The 17,932-nt window shown below is 39.0% G+C and overlaps 1 protein-coding gene and 1 pseudogene across 2 annotated transcripts in view; both read left to right on the top strand.

The window, feature by feature from the left end:
- Positions 1-17,932, top strand: part of LOC135702486 (hexosaminidase D) — a 60,027-nt gene that overhangs the window by 18,626 nt on the left and 23,469 nt on the right. Inside the window, exon 1 of one of the 2 annotated variants that reach the window (XM_065223533.1) lies at positions 13,113-13,666. The exons of the other annotated variant lie outside the window; for it this stretch is intronic. The gene's annotated coding sequence lies outside the window, so the exon portion shown is untranslated. Of the gene's footprint in view, positions 1-13,112; positions 13,667-17,932 lie in introns of those variants that run through there. 2 annotated transcript variants of the gene reach the window in all.
- Positions 17,022-17,932, top strand: part of LOC135702614 (large subunit ribosomal RNA) — a 4,458-nt pseudogene continuing 3,547 nt past the window's right edge.

Genomic DNA, 17,932 nt, shown 5'->3' on the forward strand with positions numbered 1-17,932 from the left:
ATAGCGAATTAAAACAAACATAGTGTAGTACTAGAATTTCGACTAGAATTGGGTACGTTAATCGATTTGCTTGGGACCAATAGGCTAGTCAAGTAGTGAGCCAATTTAAAATCGTTAGTTTCCACTGGTTGACACTACTGCCGACAATGGACCCCTCCACGAAGTCTGCTGTTGGTGGTTTCTACGTCAAAACTTCAAAGTACCACAAACCATCACCTCCACAAGGACAACGAACCAAACATTCAAATATACCACGACCAGACAATATGAATACCCAACCACTAAACACGGCGAATGAGAATGACCCAAATTTGAGTTTAGTTAACTCATAAATCACATCAAGTGCAGGAACTCAGCGATGAGTAAATTTGCCTCATGTTTTTCTAGGTTTGTCCAGGAAAAACTTCCCGAATATGAGAAAATTAAAGATTGGATTCACTCAGTATATTGGTACTACTCCAAGACTGAGTCAAATTTAGTCAATTTTCATCATTTTCCGGCAGATTTTTTAGGTTTTCCACAGTAAACCACTAGGCAAATTTATTCATCGCTGAGCTCCTGCATTTTTGACAATTATGAGTGAACTAAACTCAAATTTGGGTCGTTTTCATTCGTCGTATTCACAGCATAGACAGCAAAGACAGCTTAAGGGGTTACGCCTACCTGCAAGACCGAAAAAAAGCGAAAGTTTGGATTTTTTTTCTCGAAAACGACGCAACATATTGAAAATCGGTTTTCTGCCGTTTATTGAACACACATTAAATGGTACATTTATCAGTCGATGCTGTAAAAACGAGGTCCTGGTGCCCCGCACGGCTGCTCCCCGTGGACGATGTTCTAAAAAACGCTTTTTGCGGTGCCAACTGCGGTTTGTGATGTAATCATCTGAAATTAAAAAAAAAACCATGCCAAATCGTTAAGCATGTGTTAAACTAGTCCTTGATCGTTCGGTTTTTTTTTTTAATTTTTTTGACAAAATGGCGGCCTTGCAAAGTTGAAGTGCCGATTGATCCTTAAAATTTGCCTTTGATCGGCTGTAAAAAATCGAAATTAAATGATAGACGAAATCCGAACGATCGTGGACTGCACAAAATAGTACTGAACAGAAATCAAAACGAATCGGACGAATCGAATGTATACATTTCGAGAAATTTTTGGCACCGGTTTTGAAAATATGATTCCGAGATAATCGCGTTTAAAGTTTCAAGTTGGGTTTAGTCCACTATAAGTCCACACTCTTGTACCTCGCATAACTTTCACAATTTTCATCGGATCAACTTGATCTTTTGAGGAAATATTCTTGACTTTATATACTTTCGATTAGGACAATAAAAAAAATCGATTTTTTGAAAGTTTGCAGGTAGGCGTAACCCCTTAAAGCACTCCCTTCTGGAGGGCCACCAATCCTTGGAGGAGGCCCTTCTGGACTCCCAAATCACAGCGGAAGTTCCTTCCAGACTCCCCAGCCCCCTTTTAGCAAAAACTTAAAAAAAAAACTCTGAAACGTGTGGGCTTCCAGAGATGAACCAGCCTACGGTTGAAAATCTCTTAAATAAGGAAAACTAACCAACTTAAATTTGAGTTTCGTTAACTCGAATTCGCAAATACCTTGGTTACTCATAGACTGAATAAAATTTTCCTTGATATTTCAGGAAAAACTATTCTAATCTGAGAAAAATCGAGAGAGGTTTCACTCCTAGGCTGAGTCAAGTTTTTGTCGATTTTCCTCCTATTCGAGCAGATGCTTTAGGAAAAGTGAGGACAATTTTACTCAGTCTATAAGTGACCTTCGTTTTTGGTATTTTGAGTGAAAAACCACTCAAATTTGAGGCAATCTCATCGGTCGGCAATTAACCACTTCATTCGAGCTGTTTAAATGACGTTTACTACCACTCGAACTTTGAAATAAAACATTATTTTGAGATGTTTTCTTCTACAACCACGAGAAAGGTAGCCAACATTTGTGCGTTTCATAACAAAATAGAAATTAATTGGTCCAGTTTTGTGAAATCGCTGGTAGAAAGTCACGCCAAAACTGCTTGACAAAGTGGTCAATTTCGAGTTGAATTCGACAGTCACTGAGATACTCTCATCGGCCGTGAGAGAACAAGTGCACGGCGAATGAGAACGACTCAAATTTGAGTTTAGTTCACTCATAATCGCCAAAAGTGCAGGAACTCAGCGATGAGTAAATTTGTCTCATGGTTTTTCTGTGGAAAACCTAAAAAATCTGCCGGAAAATGAGGAAATTGACGAAAATTTTATTCTGTCTCGGAGTAGTACCAATAGACTGAGTGAATCCAATCTTTACTTTTCTCAAATTCGGGAATTTTTACCTGGAAATTCCTGGGAAACATGAGGCAAATTTACTCATCGCTGAGTTCCTGCACTTTTGGCGATTATGAGTGAACTAAACTCAAATTTGAGTTGTTCTCATTCGCCGTGTGCACCGTCCGGGAAGGCCAATTTTCTCTCAACTTCACGGCCAATGAGATCAATCCAAATTTGAGTTCAGTTTACTCATAATTCGCAAAATGTCCAGGAGCTCAGCGATGAGTAAATTTGCCTCATGTCTTTTCAGGTTTTTCCAGGAAGAAATTCACGAATATAAGAAAAGTAAAGATTGGATTCTCTCAGTCTGTTGGTACTACTCCTAGACTGAGTAAAAGTTTCGTCAATTTTTCTCATTTTCCGGCAAATTTTTGAGGTTTTCCACAGGAAAACATGAGGCAAATTTACTCTGAGTGGGAGCTACTGCCGGTAATAAACAGAGCTTCCGCAATCGTAACTATCCCGAAAACAAAATCAAGAAAATAAGTGTGATAAGCGGTGCCAGTGGTGTAGTGGTAAGCATGATTGCCTCTCAAAAGGCCTGGGTTCTAACCCAGTCGGCACCGTCAGGATTTTCTGAGGGAAGTAAAGCCATTGGTCCCCGGTACATAGGTAGGGTCCAGGCCTTCCTGGCGTCGGTAGTGTTGGTACTCAGTACGGAAAACAAATCAAAGAAAATAAAAAAGAAGTGTGATATGAACAATCGGAAAATTTTCAAAATTTAACGTTTCTAATTCCACGAAAAGTTACAGAAACATTCACTGAAACTTGCGTGGAAGTTTTTCCAAAACTCACCTAGATGTAGGCAACACGCATACTATGGAAACACGGCCGATGAGATCAACGCAAAATTGAGTGATTTTTCACATAAAATCGCTTAAACGTATTAGCATAGAGGTAACTCTAATACCACAAACAGACATACAAATTAGTACCATCGAGGTAACTCTAAGCTAGAAGGTCCTGAAATAATGTGCTCAACTTTTTGGCTCAGCTCTGGTACTCTCTTCGGTCCCAAGCTAATCGATTTACCCCTCGAAACATAGGAAAATCCACTAACCCCTCATTTTATCTGTCAAACTTTCAGATCGAATCAAAACAAACATAGTGTAGTAGTAGAACTTCGAATAGAATAGGGTACGTTAATCGTTGCTTGGGACCAATAGGCTAGTCAAGTAGTGAGCCAATTTAAAATCGTTAGTTTCGTATTGATTGTTGTTAGTACCGCTGTACTAATTTAATCTAGTACCTCAAAAAGTACAATTAGTGATACTAGATTAAAACAGTACAATAGTAGTACAACCACCGACAAACCGACATGAAACTTAAACTTCACTCTTGATCGAGAATCCATAACGGCCAATTCAAATGTGCAGCGATCCCATCTGTCAAAACCATAGAAATGTTTTATCTAGATAAAAATAATTTGTCCGAAATAGATTAGACACGAACCAACTCATAAATATTTACGCATGTTCATGGCTAGGATAAATATATTCCGTGAACACGGCTGCATCAGAAATTTCATTGTAATTTGTATGGTCATTCATGTCGGTTTGTCGGTGGTACAACCATAGAGGTAACTTTAAGACTAGAAGGTTCCGAATAAAAGTGCTCAACTTTTTGGCTCAGTTCTGGTACTATCTTCGGTCCCAAGCTAATCGATTCACCCCTCGAAACATAGGAAAATACACTAACCCCTCATTTTATCTGTCAAACTTTCATAGTGAATCAAAACAAACATAGTATAGTACTAGAATTTTGACTAGAATGGGGCACGTAATCGATTTGCTTGGGACCAATAGACTAGTCAAGTAGTGAGCCAATTTGAAATCGTTAGTTTCGTATTGATTGTTGGTATTAGGTTACTCATAGACTGGGCAAAATTTTCCTCGCTTTTCCTCAAACATCTGCTCGAATATGAGGAAAATCGACGAAAGATCTACTCAACTTTGTAATATACTAATACACTGAGTGACACTTTCCTCAATTTTCCTCGTATTTGAAAGATTTTTCCTGGAAAATCGAGGAAAATTTTACTCAGTATTTTTATGAATACGAGTGAACGATACTCATATTTGAGTTGGTTTAATCGGCCGTGAACACCCCTCGCAGTCTCATTAACACGCCGAACACGTTGCCTCCGGTAAAATGTGTAACGTCAAATTGACAATCTTTGAAAAAATCATTGCTCAGCAATATGTCGATTGATTTTAAATTTATCAATACTGAATAAATTTTTAAAGTATGTAGTTTGAAATGGTGCCAATAGATTTAAAATTTGTCAATAAATTAATCTCTTCATTCGAGCAGTTGAAATTACGTTAACTACCACTCGAACTTTGAAATAAAACATTATTTTGAGATTATTTCTTCTAGAACCACGAGAAAAGTAGCCAACATTTGTGCATTTCATAAAAAAAATAGAAAATAGTTGGTCCAGTTTTGTGAAATCGCTCGTAGAAAGTCACGCCAAAACTGCTTGACAAAGTGGTCAATTGCTGAGCTATAATCTTTCAAACATTGCAAGTTTTCCGTTACACATTTTACTGGAGGCATTTACAGATGGTATAGTAAACACAGACCGGCGGATACGAATCTACACTCAAAAGATTTTCAAATACAAATAGATTAAAAGTTACGCTGAATCGCAACTCTCCTGACCGACGCATAGCTTGGTATAAACTGATAGAATACGAACTTAGTATAAAAATGGTTTATGCATAGATAAAATAAAGTGAATGTATTTATTCGATTCATAACCGCTATTTTATTTGTATTTAGAGTATGCTTTTCTGTCAGTTTCATTTGCTTTGTTTTTTAATGCAAATCAAAAATGCTGCAAAAACTAACAAAAAAATATTTTATTTTCTTAGTACTAGGTACCTTTCAACATAGAAATAAATAAGGATATTTATTTATATATTGTTCTAATCCCTGCGTCGTACAAAACCGCTCGAGTTAGAATCCAGTTTACTACCGGACATGGTACCGAGTTAATCAAGTTCAACCGCATCGCCGCATCGCACTTGTGGACCACCACCATCGAATTACTAGTCAGCACTAATTAGTCCGGTGCAGTACAGGCTCTAGAACGGGGGCTTGTTGAACAAAGCCGTTAAAATGACCAACAGCCACGCGTCTTATCGATTCCCTCGCCAAAGAAGTCAGTCGGCAAGCTGTTGCTTAGGAAATCCGCAGCATTCTCAAACGGATAGTGATTCTGTGTGAAGGGCATCTAACCGAACTCGAATCAGCAATCACTGCGGAGAATTTCCCAGGAAATTCGACGGGATTTCAAAGTGGTTGATGGCTCTACACACTTAGTTTATTTCACCGAGGCCGGTAAAATAAATTGCCGAGAAACCAACAGCCGAAATTTCGTTAAAAATTTCGGTAAAAGTATAGAATACCGAACGCTTGGTAATTATCAGTTTTATTCAACTGTCAAATTTTACCGAAAACATCGGTACTTGTATGCCGAGCGTTCAGCTTTTATTTTACCGAAATACCTCAAAACAAGAATAAATGTTTTACCAATCCTTCGGCAAACCGTTCATGGACATATTTAGCTTTTGCCGACTATCGTTGAAATTTCAACTCAAATTAATTGGATTATTCAGAATAGCAATAAGAATAATACAAAATTAGTGAAAATTCTGTAAACAAGTCTTTATTCAAGTTATTCTCACAATGACACATTCTTTCTCACTCTTCCACTCATCAGCGTGCCCCGGGACTAGTTGTTTGAAGAAAAGGCAGCATAAGCCATCTCCTATCTGTATAAATCTGTAAATCTGAAAACAAATAAAGATTTATTACTTACAGAATAGTTGACGCAGTTGTTGGCTTACAGCTTCTCCTTCACCATCGATTTGCCGCAATATTTCCTCCATTTTACACTTCATTGAATCACACGCAACACTTAAAGCAACCCAACAGACGACTTACTCTCTGCCAAAATGGCTGACAATAAATGTGCACAACTGACAGATACTTGCTCTTATTTTCAATTGCCGAGGTTCGTCACTTTTTATTACCGAAGTCGGTGAAGCAAGATTTTAACGAAATTCATGGTAAACCATTACCGAATTTCAGTAAATACTTTCGTATAACCAAAAATCGTTAATTGTATATACCGATATTGAGTAAAAACATGTTTTCTAAAAAAATCGCGTTTTACCGATTTCAGCAATCAATTTAACCGAGATAAAAATATAAGATTAAGTGTGTATGGCGAACGCTCATTCACACACATGAGTACTTATCCAGCTCTTCAATGCTTCCGATGCATGCAACTGGCTGGCCAGCGGAAAAAATCCACGGTGATGTCAGCGATCCTGAGTATCTAAAATTAAGAACCTTGCTAAAACTAAAAAAACTGAATTGTAATCTTAAAAACTAACCGAACACCTCCAAACGTCATCCTGTGATCGTTGCAATTTAATAAACATTGGATGAATTCCTCGCCATTATTCGAACTTAGTATATTGTACGCTGAATTGTAAACTGGACCCGACGAATTGAAATCAGCGGTTTAAAAATCATCGTTAAAACAGCCGGTCGAAGATTTATCAACCTGTTCTGTCATCGTGCTTTCAAGATGACTTTACGATTTCTATCGTGCTGTATTTAAAAAATGTTGAGAATCTTCTATCTATATATATAAAAATGAATTTCTGTCTGTCTGTCTGTCTGTCTGTCTGTCTGTCTGTCTGACCCTTATAGACTCGGAAACTACTGAACCGATTGGCGTGAAAATTTGTATACAGGGGTTTTTGGGGCCGTGAAAGGTTCTTATGATGGTTCGAGACCCCTCCCCCTTCTGTAAGGGGGGGCTCCCATACAAATGAAACAGAAATTTCTGCATAACTCGAGAACTAATCAAGCAAATGAAACCAAATTAGGCATGTGGGGGCAAATGTGGGGGTATAAGGAGATAATCATAGGGGGTAGCCCCTAAGATAATAGGGGGGGGAAGGCTACGTACAATATAGCATGCTTTTTTTTTAATCGGCGCATAAACTCAAGCTTATATTGAATCCCGAGCAAGACCGGGCACACTCAGCTAGTTCTAAATAAAAATAAAAACGTGCAAAACAATGTAGCAAGTGGTTAGTAGGAATAGTTAATGTGAAAGGTGTGATTATTGAATTTATGTTTAATTTTTAAGCTAGCATCAGGCGTAACATGGATAATGTGATAGTAAAAAACGTTCGGAACAAGCAGGCCACCACTAAAACGAAATATTACTGCTTGTACGACTATTATTTTTTGGGCTTATCTCGCTCTCATCTTGCCACACTTTATCACAAATCGAAAACTACTATTTCCTCGTGGATTACTACCTACGAACGAGATGGATCATTATCCAGATTAAAGAGGACAGCAGTGTACCCTAAGTTTGATGAGACGAAGCAACAATGGATCCTGGATTTGTACAACAGACGACCTGTGCTGTATTTATACGAAGCACGCCAACTATTTGTCCAACATTTTGGTGTGTCCATCAGTGCTGCTTCCATATGCAACATTCTACATGCTTACGGCATGTCATTGAAAGCTTTGGAGAGAAGAGCTGTTCAAATTCGTCAGGAACATGTTTTGCGATTCTCCAATGAACTGAAATGCTTTCAGTGGGATCTAGAGCAGCTGGTATGTTTGGATGAAGTTTCCTTTGACAACCGCCAAATGCTTCGAAATCGTGGATATGGACGTGTTGGACAAAGCCTTATTTACCGAGGTGAATTTCGACGCAAGCCACGCGTTTCATGTCTCTGCTTTTTAGGTCAATCGGGAGTAATTGAATCTTTTGAAACGCAAGGTACTTTCAATAGAAAGAAATTTTTCGATAGTTGTTCTAAAATGGCTCTCCATAGTGGAAATGTTCATAAATATCCTGGAAAACACTCGGTCTGGATAATGAATGGGGCACGTATACATTGCGACAAGAATATTGTGATGTATTTAAGATCAATTGGTATTATTCCAATATTCTTGCCAGCTTACTGCCCCTTCTATAATCCGACCGAGGTTGTGTTCGGATTGGTGAAGCGTTTCTTGAAACGTAGTTATAGGGAACATGATACAACTCCACTTTCTGTAACTGTTGGTGCCGCCCTAACTAAATTCATCTAAGAGGAAGAGGTGACAATTGGCTTCTTCCTCTTTTATTTCTATCTCTATCTCTATCTCTATCTTACGCACATGAAATCGGCCAATCAGGAGCTGGTTCACGTTCGACAGAAAAGTGGTTCATTTTCGCCCCCGTATTGTCACCTCTTCTCTTAGAAATTCATGTCCTACAAATGCACAGGTCTTTTTCAAAAGTGTGGGTTCTCGTCGGGAGGGATATTCGACCCTTCAGTTCGACTTCCTCAACTAAGTCAATAGTTATTAAATAAATCAGTTTGAATCAAATTAGGAACATAAATCACAATAAACACAATTCAAAATTGAAAAAAAAAACAAAACCAATCAATCTATTCTTTATTGAAGGAATACAAATCATAATCACAAATTCAGTTTGCTTGTTTAGTCAGCATGGTCGATGTCAGGCATGTCCGTAACAAGAGACGCCAGCTTCTTGCTGAATTCAGTTTCCTCCGGTGGTAAGGAATCTTGCATTGCATCCAACAATGAGCGGGAAGAACTCACCTGTGTCTTGAGGCAGTGTAGTTCTCTTTGGATTTGATTCATACTCTCTGCCATTGAATCCGCTTTTGTACACAAGCCACTTACTGTTGCCAAAATTCCGTCTGCAATATTGTAAGCCACTTGTAATCCTTGACGCGTAACTTTAAGTTGATTTGCTTCAGAAATTGGAGCAGCACGAAACAAGTGGAGATACTCATCCGGCGGCGCTTCTCTCATCAACCTTGTACGTTGGTCTGCTGGTTGAGCAAGAACAAAATTTGCCCACCGTTCCTAAGATGAAAATAGTGCGGAGTAATGTGAGTGAGTCTCTTTCAATTCATGGACACAGCCAAAAACTTCCTCCGTTGCTGGAGCTCCAGCTTTATCCTTGCGTTCTGGGTGCAGTAGTAGTATGCTGGCCTTCTCCCACATGGCTAGCGTTGCAATGGAGGAGGAGTATTTGAACACATGGACCTGAATATGTTTACCTCTCCAATGAGTTAGTAGCTTGTTGTTGTGCCGAATGTCCTCCATAGTATAAAATTTCTTATTTTTTCGTGCTTCAACATCACAAATCTGTCCAAATCAATCTCATCTGGATTATTCTTAGCAGACCATCTGATTTGTTGTTCATTGTCACTATGCTTGACCACTATCTCCCGAGCAACATATCCCCTGGCTGCTTCCCAGATGCACGTCAACAAACTTGACACAGAATTCCCGTACATGTCCTTTGAAGTAACCGGATCCGCCAAATGCTGTGATCTGAACAACCGAACGTAAAACACACCGATGAAATGAAATTTCTTGTTCTTGAACTGACCAACAGGAACATTGACAGTCATATTCAGCAGAGATCCATCGTTTTCCTTTGGGTGAGTTGATGAGGAACCACTTTTGTTTGACTCGATTGTGGCTTGCTGGTCCTCAATATCATCTTCACAGCTATCTTCAAAACCGGTAACAGACAGATTACTCAGGTCAAGAAATTCAATCTCCGCGAATGGGCCCGGATCTTGGTCAGAATCCACCTTTCTCTTCTTCGAACCTGATGGTTCACTACTTTCACCTTCCATGTCAGAGGTTTCCATGCTGAAAAGTAAAATATTGAGAGTTTTTACAATCTTTGTGCTAACATCTTAAAGCAAAAAATCATTTAACTTACGTGCAATCAGCAGCAATCTTTTGTAGGTTCGAGATTTGAGTTCGTTAATGCTAGGTTGTTACAATTTTTTGTTTTTGTTTTGATTCGATGTTTTTGTTTTGGTTTCAATTGAAAGGGGTGATTCATGAGCAACTCTGGTCGTGAATGAATCACCCCCACGTAATAAAAACTGGCAAAAAATAACCGGTAGAATCCAATGTTGGGCTGAATTCACAATATTGTAATCCTGAACATGGTTTTCCGTTATTATGTTTTAATGATAAAAAATGTTTATAAGTTTTTCATAATGTCGTATTCTTTCGAAATTCGTGATTGACGAAGCCGAAACTCAATGTATTTTTTTGTTATTTTGTTTTTAATATTGTGACAGTTGCTCATATGTGATTCAGGCACACTGTTCACCAAACAAAATAACTTTTGTTCCAAGTTATCGGGGCTTATTACGGATGTCACTTCACGGTGAAAACTTTTCACTTGTCGTCACGGTGAAGTGATTTCCATTTGATTTATACGGCAATCACGGCTCTTATTCCGAATATCACTTTCTTATCACTGTGTAGTGACACCCGTAATAAGGCCCATCATTTAACAATATCAGAACATCAATGTTCGCATTTTTGTACGACACAAGTCTCCTGCAAATGCATCTAAAAGAGAAGAACATTGTTTTAAAATACGCTTAAAAGTGTGGTTATGAGTTTCCTCAAAAAACCCTGTTAATTACTTATTGCAGATTGCCACTGAAACTGAGTTTTTTTCAAAAATGCAAAAAATTATAAAAGTGTACGTTTACGTTTAATCTTCTTGGTGTCTTGGGTGCACTTATTCTTTATAATGCAAGAAATAAGCGCACCGAAGACACCAATAAGATGAGACGTAAACGAGCACTTTTATCACACTTTTTAATAAGTTAAAATGCGATCATTTGTCCAGTTAGACGTGAAGTACGCAAAAGTTGTACATTGATCTAACACACAAAATAATCTCACAGAACTTTACTATTGACACTGTTGACTCTGGGTTTTGTTCCAGACGCATTGGTTACATTCAAGATTCTCCGGAAGATTTGATTGCAGACTTGTATCATTAACGGATTGAGAATAATAAACGGAATTGACACTATTTTTGTCGTCATTTTTATCCAGATGTAGGAAAACTTCGTCAAGATATTTAATGCCTTGATACTGCACCGGCTTCGTCGTGTGTGCTTGGATTTATGTTCTCAATATCATCAACGGGACATCTCAGTAGCAGGGAATCGCCCCGGAAACTTTTCTGATTTTTCCTCCACTGTCCAAATACACATGCTCCTCGCCGAAGTGCAACTAAAATCGGTTTGAAAAGCTTTGTTGTTAAGTGTTCACTTGTGAAAAATAAGTTTACTTACGCTACACAGTCGGTAACTTTCGACTATTCGAAAATCTTCCGGTAGTCCGCAAAACAGTTTCCATTGTTTCAGAATGGCATTCTTCGCGGGGAATCGGAAAAAAACCAATATTGTTTATGCCATTGTGGGAATTATTCCTGCAACCTTTATGTGGACCGTACACGATTGCTTTTATTGACAATAATCGTATTGTCAATACATTCAATATTGACGTCAATACATCGGTATTGACAATATTTCTGTATTCACATCATCAATATTAATGTCAATAATTCCCCTTCGCGTCAATATATTGATACGTGTGGGGTTTGCTTTATGTGGACCGTACACGATTGCTTTTATTGACAATAATCGTATTGTCAATACATTTTATATTGACGTCAATACATCGGTATTGACAATATTTCTGTATTCACATCATCAATATTATTGTCAATACTTGTAAGTATTGACAATATTTCTTACCGTGTGGGGTTTGCTTTATATAAACACTTCAAATTCAAACAAAAATTAAAGATTGTATGTGTAACAACTTGCTGCACTGAATGCGAGTCATTCTATGTGTAAGCATTTGCAAGTGTTGCTAGACAATATGAAAAATAATGTAAAAATAACCGTGCTGCCATTTTTACGGAATTTCTATCCGCCGGTCTGAGTTTACTATACCGTCTGTAGAGGCATTGTGTTCGGCATGTTAACAAATTGTATAAACTCACGGCCGATTAAACCAACTCAAATTTGAGTTTCGTTCACTCAAACTCGCAAAATCGTAGGTACTCATAGACTAAGTATAATCAACAATCAATACGAAACTAACGATTTTAAATTGGCTCACTACTTGACTGGCCTATTGGTCCTAAGCAAATGGACTATCGTACCCCATTCTAGTTGAAATTCCAGTACTACACTATGTTTGTTTTGATTCGCTATGAAAGTTTGATAGATAAAATGAGGGGTTCGTGGATTTTCCTATGCTTCGAAGGGTGAATCGATTAGCTTGGGACCGAAGAGCGTACCAGAGCTGAGCCAAAAAGTTGAGCACGTTTCTTCGGGACCTTCTGGTCTTTGAGTTACCTCTATGGTATAATGTTCCTCTATTTTTCAGGAAAAACTTTTCGAATATTACGAAAATCGACAGAGGATTCACTCAGTCTATTAGTATACTTCTAAACAGAGTAAAATTTTCATCAATTTTCCTCATATTCGACAATTTAACTCGGTCTGGAAGTATCCTACGTTATTGTAATTTTGAAAACCCACTCAAAGTTGAGTTGATTTCATCGACCGTGTGGAAATCCAAAGCAAAGTAGAGAGAAAATCTCTCGCTCTCAATCTCTCACCCACTTGATACGAACGGAAACCCGAAAGGAGCACTGTTTTCAACCGAACAACAGCATCATCCCATCCCGTCGTCATATAAAATCACTTTTCCGAGCATCCCGCGAGGTCTGTTCTCGGCTGGATGCTTTTACGCTGACACAGCAGCAGCAGCAGCAGCAGGCATACATAGATTGAGCTCCTCCAGCAGAAGGCCTCTCGAGAATCCCGGTCGTCGTTTGCAAATTGGTGCACATCAAAGAACTTATAGGTACCTACGAGTGGTCGTGTTGGTAGTCACAGAAAAACAGTGCTTTTGCCTCCCTCGCTCGTTCCGGGTGTGATAAGCACCGCCGAGGCCTAAAAGTCAGACACAAGGGTCAGCCGTCGTCGCCACTGAGGATTAAGTGCAAATTTGTTTGAAATAAAAATTGATCTGTGAACCGTCCGTCACCATCGCCGTTTCGGTCGTCTGGTCGATACAAACGGGTTGGATTGAAATTAAGTGTACGAACGTGCATCGAGTGTGAAATCTGTGGGGTGGAAGCAAATATAATTGTGATGATATGCTGGTGCATAAGCTTGAGATGAGGGAAGGGTGAATGAGACGCCGTACATTCTGGGTTTCGTTCCATGTGGATGGTGAGATGGTACAAAAAGTGACATTCAATTAAAAAGTGTCCCAAAAGTAGGAAGCGGAAGTCATTTACTGGAGCAAATACCAACGTCGAAACTAAGCCTTTTCTGCAGCGGAGGAGTGTGTACCTGAAGGATTTCGGATAGGAGGATTACTGAGTTCTGAAACGTAAAGACCATCGATACAACTTCTTGTAAGTAAAATAAGCAGTAAAGACGATTATTTGAAGTCCACATTTTAATTTTTGGTAATGAAATATTTGTATGAAAACCAGGATAACTGGAAACTAAGTCGGGATTTTATTTTCCCTGGAAAATCACCCTCCAACAAAATGATTGAAATTAGATCCGTTGACATAGGAGAAATGAGAGTTAAATAAATGCATTAAGAACTAAGATTTGCATAAACTGAACAAACTTGTTTTAAATAAATTGCAAAATATTCCTACTTAATAAAAATTAAGGTACCTGTTTTAATGTAAACAATTATCTTTTAAAGGTTCAATCCCAGCCGGGGTTGTTGGGATTTTCCTGAGACAAAATAAAACCTTTGGTCACGTCTTCCTTCGGAAGGAAAGTAAAACCGTTGCACCAACCGTTCAGCATTGTGTTTTTTTTTTCAGTTACCTTGGGGACGTAATTTGCGAATAGCCCCAGTCCATTTCAAATTGTCTCATTATTTAGGAACGACCCTTATATCATGAGCAAATTTTCATTATGTCGTAAGTAACATTCGCACCGATCCGAGAAAAATAAGGTTGTGTTTTGATGACCGAAAAGTTATTCCTATTTCCAATTAAACACATATAATCTCATAGTGATAGCAATGTTTAACATATTTAGCCGGGTTTTAATCATACAAATGCAAATCGCTAGCTTTCATTCTAAGAAGTACTGGTTTTTGAGTCAAAAGTTATTATACGTCGTTTGGTGGCCCCTATTGTTACTAAGTCAAAGTGTATTTACCAGGATATTCGGGAGAATTATCAATTACGTCTCCTTACGTGCAGCCCATTCATCATTTTAGGACCACCGAAATCATCTTAGCAACAAACAGTTCGATTTATTCACTTTAATAATGAGAAAGCGAAACGACGAAAGTACACTTTTCACGGGTTTCTCAGTGCTGTTACTTAAGACAAACGGCATCTCCATAGAAATCGGGTGACTTAAGTAACATCGAAAACTATTTTGATCGGAAGGTGATTACGTCAAAAAGAAATTCGACTGGTAAATAAATTTAAAAATGGGATGTGATCCTATATTCGGACAGTATATAGTGTAATAGCAGGAGCATCGATTGACACTGATAGCTCGACTTTGTTTACCTTTGTTACATTCGACGTAATGAAAATTTGCTCTTGATATTTAAAATGACTTTTCACATTCATTTAGTGATGTCCGATGTTTATTCGAATACTGTGGACCCCCGCTAATCTGAACAGCACTTTATACATATTAACGAGGATCATTTTTCATTTACACTTCTAGTAATCCTATCAGCATCAGAAATGCATGTTTCTGGTAGCCTTATTTGCAGTTTTGTTTTAATTCTGCGTTCCGTTTCGCAATGTTCCATTTCGCTTTCCTCCATTCCATATACTGAATGACGTTTGAACAACTTTTAGTTTGCACGGCGTGCTAATTATGGGTTGAACCGGTTGAACCCCGAGTTTTAAGATTGAAAACGGTCAGTAGTAATCGATTAATCGATCGGGTCCACAGTAATCGATTAATCGATTACCGATCCGAAAAGTAAAATATTTGCAATCGGTTATATCATGCCAAGAAGGCATTAACTTCTCTAGAGCATCATCACCCACACCGTTTCAAACATGTTCTGCACTCTCATTGGTGAAAAAATTAAAGCACAGCAAACCAAAACTAATCGATTAGTAGAGTAATTAAAAAATGGGACTCACTGATTTTTGGTGTGATTGTTTTGAAAAAAAAACCGCTAAACGTCAACTTATCCGAGGGGGCATACAAACAAATCATCTGACGATACTTCATGGCTAAAAATGGAAAGGTTCCTGTTTGGACAACAGTGCGTTGATGCCGGCCCATGTCACGTGTTGATGGGAACGATAGGTTCCAGGTGTGAAAGTCGCCTCCAAGGCACTCAATTGCCGTCAGTGATTAATCACCATATCGACAGTGAGCATGCATAAGGGCCTATACGCGATGATCGATTCTCTTCGTCGATTTTCTCTTTTGTTAATAACTCGCTAGATTTAACGTTTCTCGGTGCGTTTGCTGTTGCTTTTGATAGCCAATACAACCTGTTACTAATCTGCATTGAACAAATTCTAGAAAATTGTTTCGCTTAGCTGTAGCAATGCAAAGAGAAAATCGATGAAGAGAATCGATCATCGCGTATTCGCCCTTATGCATGCTCACTGTCGATATGTATTTGACACATTAGAACACCTATATGTATGTAGTCATCTTGGTTTTTACGGTCGTTGAGAAGTTTTCGACGCTCAGTTTGCTTTCGGCTCTGGACACAGCAACACACAGAGTTTAGATTACCAAAGTCGGTAAAATTATGCTAGGTTTTTAAACAGCTGAATTTTCAGTAATCAACTCAGTGATTGATGCTTTAACTGAAAACTTAGTAAATCGCAAAATCCGTGAACTGTCAAAAATACCACTTTAGTCAGTAAAATATCTGCTGTGTTTTTCAGTAAAATATTTGTTTACTTACTTTAATTCTGACTGTTTTAAGTGTTCTTATTGCAGTATTTTGATGAATACATATTTATGTATAAGAATCGATTGTATTATGTATAATAATCGATTGATTGATTGAGCCTATATTACATGATATAAGCCATAGTCTATACGGGGTATTAGCAGTATTATTTTCCTATGTTTCGAGGGGTGCATCGATTAGCTTGGGACCGAAGATAGTACCAGACCTGAGCCAAAAAGTTGAACACGTTTCTTCGGGACCTTCTGGTCTTAGAGTTACCTCTATGGTATTAGAATAGAGGTAACTCTAAGACCAGAAGATCTCGAAGAAACCGAAGAAACGTGCTCAACTATTTGGCTCAGCTCTGGTACTCTCTTCGGTCTCAAGCTAAGCGATGCATCTCTCGAAACATAGAAAAATCCACTAACCCCTCATTTTGTCTGTTAAACTTTCATAGCGTATCAAAACAAACATAGTGTAGTACTAAAATTTTTGACTAGAATGGGATACGTTAATCGTTTGCTTGGGACCAATAGGCTAGTCAAGTAGTGAGCCAATTTAAAATCGTTAGTTTCGTATTGATTGTTGATTGTATTGAAACGCTTGCTCATGGTTTAGCAGGCTTTCTTGGTGTACCTAACTGTGGAGCTCTACTCCACACGCTATTTCAAAACTACTCAAATTTGGGTAGAATCCACCCAGATCAGTCAAAACTGAACCTACCCAAAAATGGGTTAACTATGTTGGGAGCGACAAGTTCACAAATGGACAACACCGACATGAACCCGATCGGCTTTGTTCATTTGTCAACTTGTAACTCCCAACATAGTTTACCCATTTTAGGGTAGATTCTGTTTTGACCGATCTGGGTGGATTATACCCAAATTTGAGTAGTTTTGAAAAAACGTGCAGGCAATTGTAATTTTACACGGAGAAAAAATCAAACATAGAAACATATGTATGTTTATATAATGTTTGTAATCAAATTGTTTGTGTCATCTGCCGTAACCAGCGGTTACCAGTTCAAGTTCAACTAGAATGTGGCTTTTACTCCCAGAGAGGGTGATAGGCCCGTAGAACGGCGCTGATGGTAGAAGACTTCTCCATGGAGTCGTGTTGCTTGATAGTGCCGCACAAAGTGGGAGGTAAACTCCTTCTAAAGCTAAATATCACCACGAGACCGATAGCGAACAAGTACCGTGAGGAAAAGTTGAAAAGTACTCTGAATAGAGAGTCAAAAAGTACGTGAAACTGCCTAGGGCTCAAGCCCGTTGAACTCGATTATCCGAGCGGAGACATTCACCTGCGGTTCCGCCGGTTCCGCCGGCTCGCCGCAGAGCACTTGTCTCCCGCGTCACACGAGGACATTGCGATCCATTACGAAACAGCTTAGGCGTCCGCAAGGACGCAAGGTAGCCCGACAGTTGCCCCCTGGTGCTGGTTGCTTGCCCCACAGTAGCGACGCTCAGTTCTGAAGGCCTGTGCCGCGAGGTGGGGCTTACTGCACGTGGTGTTTTGCAGTCGGGCGCGTGATGGATTTCCGCGTACACCGCCTCGGTCTTCCCGCAATGGACCGGCGGACAGTCGATCGGCAATGATAAAATCGAGGTACCTTCGGGACCCGTCTTGAAACACGGAATAAGAAGTCTATCTTGCGCGCGAGCCAATGATCGTCCTCCGGAACACCAAAGGCGCAAAAAACATAACTTGAGTTGTGCGGGATTACGGACGCGGCTCTCTGAAGCGTCCCTCCATCCCCGGGTGT

Source organism: Ochlerotatus camptorhynchus, unplaced genomic scaffold (genome assembly GCF_037179485.1).
Source record: "Ochlerotatus camptorhynchus isolate MF236.1 unplaced genomic scaffold, CSIRO-AGI_Acam_v1.1 ptg000193l, whole genome shotgun sequence".
Lineage (NCBI taxonomy): Eukaryota > Metazoa > Arthropoda > Insecta > Diptera > Culicidae > Ochlerotatus > Ochlerotatus camptorhynchus.